This window comes from Physella acuta, unplaced genomic scaffold, assembly GCF_028476545.2.
Source record: "Physella acuta isolate Inbredline_101_S28 unplaced genomic scaffold, ASM2847654v3 ptg001213l, whole genome shotgun sequence".
Classification (NCBI taxonomy): Eukaryota; Metazoa; Mollusca; class Gastropoda; family Physidae; genus Physella; species Physella acuta.
This window is the reverse complement of record NW_026732730.1, coordinates 140,202-147,500: the sequence shown is the minus strand read 5'-3', so window position 1 is coordinate 147,500 and position 7,299 is coordinate 140,202.

Sequence of the window (7,299 nt, the reverse complement as noted above, 5' to 3'; positions counted from 1 at the left end):
TAAGGTTCCCCTTCCAAACCTGACGGAGTATTGGGCAAGTAGAGCTCACTTGTTTTTGTCATCTCGGCATATGTCATCTCGGCATATGAAGGGTTAGTGTGATCAGCATTTTTTACTTTCTCTACCGTGGACTCAGGGATGTTCTACTGACTTGAAGCCGAATTTGATTACGAGACTAACGGGTCAGCACTCTAGCTCCCTACCGCTAGGCCACTCCGTCCCTGCAATTGTTGGCATTGAAAAAGAATGGTTTGACCTTGAATGATAGAACTAGCACAATAAGAGGAAATGTCAGATGTGTGCATATATAAGCAGTGGCGGAACTAGAAAAAAAAAGCGCCCCCCCCCCCGCAGAATTTTTTTTGGGCCCCTATACATGCATATATATATATATATATATATATATATATATATATATATATATATATATATATATATATATATATATATATATATATATATATATATATATATATATATATATATATATATATATATATATATGGAAAACAAGGGTCGATCTAAATTTTAAAAAAAAAATTCCCATCTGGTACAGGAATAAATCAGAGGTTTTCCAACACACGAGCTGGCCCCATTCAGTTTTCCAAGTGAGAAGCACGGACTCTCTCAATCTAGTCCAACACACCAAACTGACGCCGATTTTTATGAGGCTTTCCTCAAAACGTTACCAACCGTGTGCCCTGTTTTCCAGAAGTTGAATTAAATGATAACAGTGTCGGCAGTTCATTTCTTGGATCTTAGGGCGCGGGTTTGTCCACACTACCCAGGGGGGGGCGGACCTCACCGGGTGACACCATTTAGGGGGGGGGGACACCAAGGCAAATAATAGCAAAATATATAGAGAATAACTTGAGGGGGGGGGGGTGCAAATCGAAAACTTGAAAGTTTGTCCCCGGGTAGGGTCGCTACGCCTCTGGGGGGTGACACCATTAAGTGCCGCACCGGGTGACACCCGACCTCGCTACGCCACTGACACTACAAACTAGACATGCCAAGGCATGCTGTAAGTCCCTCGGCGACGGCGCTCAGGATGACACTGCCGCCGGTGGATTTAAGTAGAAACCTCACCCGCTTATGCAGGATCTTGGGGCGCTAAATCACACATCTCCGTTAGGCGTCCCCACTCCAATATGTAAACAATGTTAGGCCTATGAAAAATGTTTTGCACATATACAACTGTATGTGGCCAGCTCACGCGTCGGATAACTTTCTGATTTGGGGGGGGGGGGGGGAAATCCACAAATGACGTCACATTTTTAACGACTAACCAAAAGCCAAACCCTCACACACCCCCACCTCAATGACGTCATTTATAAATAGTAATTGACTATTAATAATGTGCAATTAATTCTAAACGTTCTAATTAATTTCTAAATACTTATATAAAAAATAATCTTACCTTCCCCATTTTGTGAATTAGATGTGCTTAATTATACTATGCTAGTAAATTAATATCTGTTGACTAGTGCTGTCTAGTGTCTGACAAAATGTGCTGAAGTGGTGAATCGCACGGTTAGGAAGTAGATCTAATTCATAAATGATACATTGATCTACTCGATACTTGCGAGGCTAAGAAAGAGGGATGGGATGGGGGTCGGCTCGGGAAAAAAACTTGAAAGAGACAACAAAACGCCTATGTACGTCAGCATCGCCCATTGTAAAACTTACTCAGGGGAGATAATTCCAAGTATAGGCCTTAAAAGTTTACTTTGATATTTCTTGTAAAAGCAAAAACAAGTAAACGTATATAAAACTGAAGTTTCTAGTATTATATTATTTTTTATTATTTGTAGTATACAAGATAGTACAGGATACAAATTCAACCACTATCACCAACACATATAAACATTGAAAAATGTACAATGGATTTCGGGTCCCTAACCAATGCCGCAAAGAATAATGAATAACCGCGCATCATGAAATCCTACTCCATATGTAGCGGCTTCTCGTGCTATGGACTTTTTTTTTTAAAGAGTTTTGCCGGCGACAGCGTGTGTTTGATTGTAGGGAAATAGAACTCGCCCTTGACGATGGTTAATAAATACAACTATAAATAACTTTAAAAAAAAAATAACTTTTTTATAAAAAATTTGACAATTTTTGAGCCCCCTTTTTGGTCCCCATCCCCCAATCCGCTACAGTACACTTTGGAGGATCGGTCAAGCAGTTACGTATCCTCTATTTAGCTATCAGGGGCAACGAGTCAAAGAAGTCATTCAAATTTGAAGAGTTGCCAATATTTTACACTGTAGTTTGTGTAATGGATTTTTTTTTTTTTTGCGGAAGAGCGTGGTATAGTGACTGTGAAATAAAGATAATTGTACCACAGCTACAGTGTTTTTCTTTTACAAACCAAATATCAAAATTTTTAAAAATATTAATTATGGTCAGCCGTGGGCCCCTAAACGGACTGGGTCCCCCCGCATTGCGGGGTCTGGCGGCACTGTAGTTCCGCCCCTGTATGTAAGCAGCCCTACTTGAGTGGTCGGACGCAGAAAGGCCGAGAGAATGATCGTGGACAGAAATACAGATTCAACGCGCGCCTATTTTTACTTTCTCGTATATACAGAGTATAGAGAAAGTATTGAGTAATCGTGCAAAAAAAAAATAGAGATTTTTGCAAATCTCGACGTTTTACACCTCCCTGACTCGGAAAAACATAATTTTGCAATCTTGTCCGTATGTCTGTGTGTGTATGTATGTGTCTGTAAATACGATTACTTGAGTACCGTTACAGCTAGTTTGATGAAATTTCATATGTAAATATTATATCAAATTTCCACTTCCGGTTATCGGAAATCGCTCAACAGTTGATACGGATCTACTATTTTGATATAATACTTAAATTTGAAATGCTATAGGCCCGGTCGAAGGAAATAGCCGTTTTCTTCGTTACCACCAAGCTTTTCTATATTGATGTTAGCAAGTTTTAGAGGCTTGATAATTCATTAAAAAAATGTTTGTCAGTCTATTTTTATTGGTTCATTTATTCAGGTTCTATTTATTGTTAAAGCTATAGTAACTCCCATTCAATGACTAGACTTCCATGTAATTTTTTCAGCTTCGTCCTAACTATAAACCCCATTTCACTTTGAAGCGAAATGTAATTTTTTTTTTTCTGATTGCTTAGGTCAAATATTTTTGTCTTTTCTGATAGAGGGTGCTTTGAAAATTAATTACAACATATTTTAAAAATCTTTTTAGAATAGCTGAATATTTTTACACGAGAAAAATGGCCCGTTGAGGAAGGGTACAACGGGCGCTAGGCTGATAGTGCTGTCTCTTTTCTCTAAACTAAAACCAACCCACCCCCCCACACACCCCCCCCCACCTCACCCCCCCCCACCCCCACACACCACCCCCACCCCCACCACACACCACCCCCCACCCCCACCCCTCACCCCCACACACCACCCCCTCCACACACCGCCCCCCCCACCCCCCACCCCCCCCCCCCCCCCCAAAAAAAAAACATGTCTACCGTCCCATTCAACGAAATATAATTATATACTTTTTCCAGTGTCCGCCCCCTCCCAGAAAATTCTACCCCCCGCCCCCGAAAATTTCAAGTACCCCCACCCCTCTCCGGGGAGGAAAAAGTCTGAAAGAAACACTGAAACCAACCCACCCCCCCCACACACCCCCCCCCACCCCCCCACACCCCCACCCCCCCCCCCCACACACACCCCCCACACACCACCACCCCCCACCCCTCCACCACCCCCCACCCCCAAAAAAAACATGTCTACCGTCCCATTCAACGAAATATAATTAAATACTTTTTCCAGTGTCCGCCCCCTCCCAGAAAATTCTACCCCCGCCCCCGAAAATTTCAAGTACCCCCACCCCTCTCGGGGGAGGAAAAAGTCTGAAAGAAACACTGAAACCAACCCACCCCCCACCCCCCCACCCCCACACACACCCACCCCCCCCCCCCCCCCCCCCCCCCCCAAAAAAAAACATGTCTACCGTCCCATTGCAAGAAAACCACTTTTTAGATTAGACACATTAATTAGGCGGTAATTTTATTATAGAGTATCGATGAGGAAATTTCTTTTGAGTTGGGGAGGGGGGGGGGGGGGGGGGGCTCAGACGTTCTTACGCGGGGGGTGGGGCTTCGCCCCTACCCGAAGAATTGTATGCAAGAAACTCTTCACGCAAACCATTTAGATTAGACAACATTTCCTTTTTTTCAATGTTTACGCGAGAATCAATGACGTCATTACATTACTGTAAGCACTCTCTGGTTTGAGATTATGTTCTACTCTACGCTAAATGTGTCGACGTCATATTTCGTTTTTCGAATTACTGTGCATGTTTTTAAATTGCTTGTGTTTTCTCTAGAGCGTTCTTGTCAGACAGAGCGTTCTTGTCAGACAGAGCGTTCTTGTCAGACAGACAGCGAAACTATTATTATAGAGACAGAGCGTTCTTGTCAGACAGAGCGTTCTTGTCAGACAGACAGCGAAACTATTATTATAGACGAGAAAAATGGCCCGTTGAGGAAGGGTACAACGGGCGCTAGGCTGATAGTGCTGTCTCTTTTCTCTAAACTAAAACCAACCCACCCCCCCCACACACCACCCCCACCCCACCCCCCCACCCCCACACACCACCCCCCACCACACACCACCCCCCACCCCTCACCCCCACACACCACCCCCTCCACACACCGACCCCCCACCCCCCACCCCCCCAAAAAAAACATGTCTACCGTCCCATTCAACGAAATATAATTATATACTTTTTCCAGTGTCCGCCCCCTCCCAGAAAATTCTACCCCCGCCCCCGAAAATTTCAAGTACCCCCCACCCCTCTCCGGGGAGGAAAAAGTCTGAAAGAAACACTGAAACCAACCCACCCCCCCACACACCACCCCATCCCCCCACCCCACACACCACCCCCCCCCCCCACCCCTCCACCACACCCCCACCCCCCAAAAAAAACATGTCTACCGTCCCATTCAACGAAATATAATTATATACTTTTTCCAGTGTCCGCTCCCTCCCAGAAAATTCTACCCCCCGCCCCCGAAAATTTCAAGTACCCCCCACCCCTCTCGGTCGGAGGAAAAAGTCTGAAAGAAACACTGAAACCAACCCACCCCCCCACACACCACCCCCCACCCCCCTCCCCACCCCTACACACCACCCCCCCCACCCCTCCACCCCCCCCCCCAACCCCCCCCCCAAAAAAAAACATGTCTACCTTCCCATTGCAAGAAAACCACTTTTTAGATTAGACACATTAATTAGGCTGTAATTTTATTATAGAGTATCGATGAGGAAATTTCTTTTGAGTTGGGGAGGGGGGGGGGGGCTCAGACGTTCTTACGCGGGGGGTGGGGCTTCGCCCCTACCCGAAGAATTGTATGCAAGAAACTCTTCACGCAAACCATTTAGATTAGACAACATTTCCTTTTTTTCAATGTTTACGGGATAATCAATGACGTCATTTTACTGTGTGCACTCTCCGGTTTGAGATTATGTTCTACTCTACGCTAAATGTGTCGACGTCATATTTCGTTTTTCGAATTACTGTGCATGTTTTTATTTTGCTTGTGTTTTCTCTAGAGCGTTCTTGTCAGACAGAGCGTTCTTGTCAGACAGAGCGTTCTTGTCAGATAGACAGACAGCGAAACTATTAGTATTAATAATGGATGGTTTTGGGTTTCAGCGATGATTTTAAACTAAATAGTACATGGATGTGTAGCTTGAAATACTTTACATTGCCATAAGAATTCATAAAAAAACGTTACAGTAACAATCTTTTATGTAGTAATGCACTAAAAAGTTAAGCATAAATTATATACCCTACAATTTAAATATCAAAAGCTAAATCGTTATTACAGTTGTAACAAGCAATGTGCATATATACTTTTTAGTGCACTACTGGTTCTTGAGACTAATAATAATTTTTAGCGCAATTTCCATACGGACAATTGCGATTATTAACTCGTCATTTCTGGATGTGTGTCCGATGTATTGATGTGTGTCCGCAGCTTTAAGTCGTATTTCCTACTCAACGAAGCAATATCGAGGACTAGTTCCAAAAGCAAATATGTTAAACAAGTTCCGAGGATGAACATAGGCCATAAAAATTCACGGAATTCCTTCCTGGATTTCCAGGAAAAGCCAAAAAAAACCTCGAACAAATGCAGTTTTTGCTCCATACCTCGGCAACCAGACCATATAGCGATTTGAAACATTTACCAATCGATTTCTGCCATAATTTAGAACAATATTGCCGAAGAAAGTTTTCAAAAATATCCTTTCGTTCGGTCACAATTTTTTTTTAAAAATTATTTAAACTGAGCATCTTGTAGGCATAGGATGGTATTTTAAACTGAGCATCGTGTAGGCCTACTCGTTAAAATAAAACTATTTCCGTTGATATTTTCTATTACCCCCTACACGTCCCCATATTTTTTAAAATTTCGTTAATAAATATTTTTTCTATTTTGTTTTGAATTATTAAAACTACTTGTGTTGCATTATTTATTTGCTGAATATATGATTTATCTCGATTTAAAATTGTTATGGATAACATAAGGAAATTGCGCTTAAATTGTCACTAGACTTTGTATTAACTTGTTTTATGAGACCCTTGCACTGTTCCATCCACCATATGATCGCATATAAATAAGTTATATAGACACTGAGACTGCTGACCTAATAAGAGCTATGGTTTTCTGTATTTCGATGGAGCCAGATCTACTGTAGGTGTCATAATTTATTTATTTTTATTTTTTCAAAAAGAAGCATTTTTGACAGATTACGAACCCCTGCACTCTTCTGATTAAACGTGTGTTACATGTTACAGGCATACATGTCATCTGAATTCAAAGGAGCGTTGTTACCCAACATTTTGTTATACTTATCAAGTATGCTCTTTCATCAGACAATTTTTTGTGATTTTTTTAAATGTACAAAATATGTGTTATTTAGTTCCCTTTTAATTTTATTTTTAAAAAGTGATAATAGCCATTTCAATGCACTTAATTTAAAAGATGTACTTATTTTTGAGGTTTGAAAAACATTAAGTCTGTTCGCTGCGTATGTGTGTTTTTGTTGAGTTTAATTAAAAGATTGAGTTTGTATCATATACTTTTACTTTTAGATTTTGGAACCGTAAAGGTAAACACCTCATGTCGTGATTTTACTTGCATCGCATTGTCTTACTTTAAATTTTGTCTGTTTATGTAACGACTTATATATTTTGATACTCGGTTTTTTTTTCTTTTGCATTCGTCAATAAAAGAACGTCATTACTAAAACA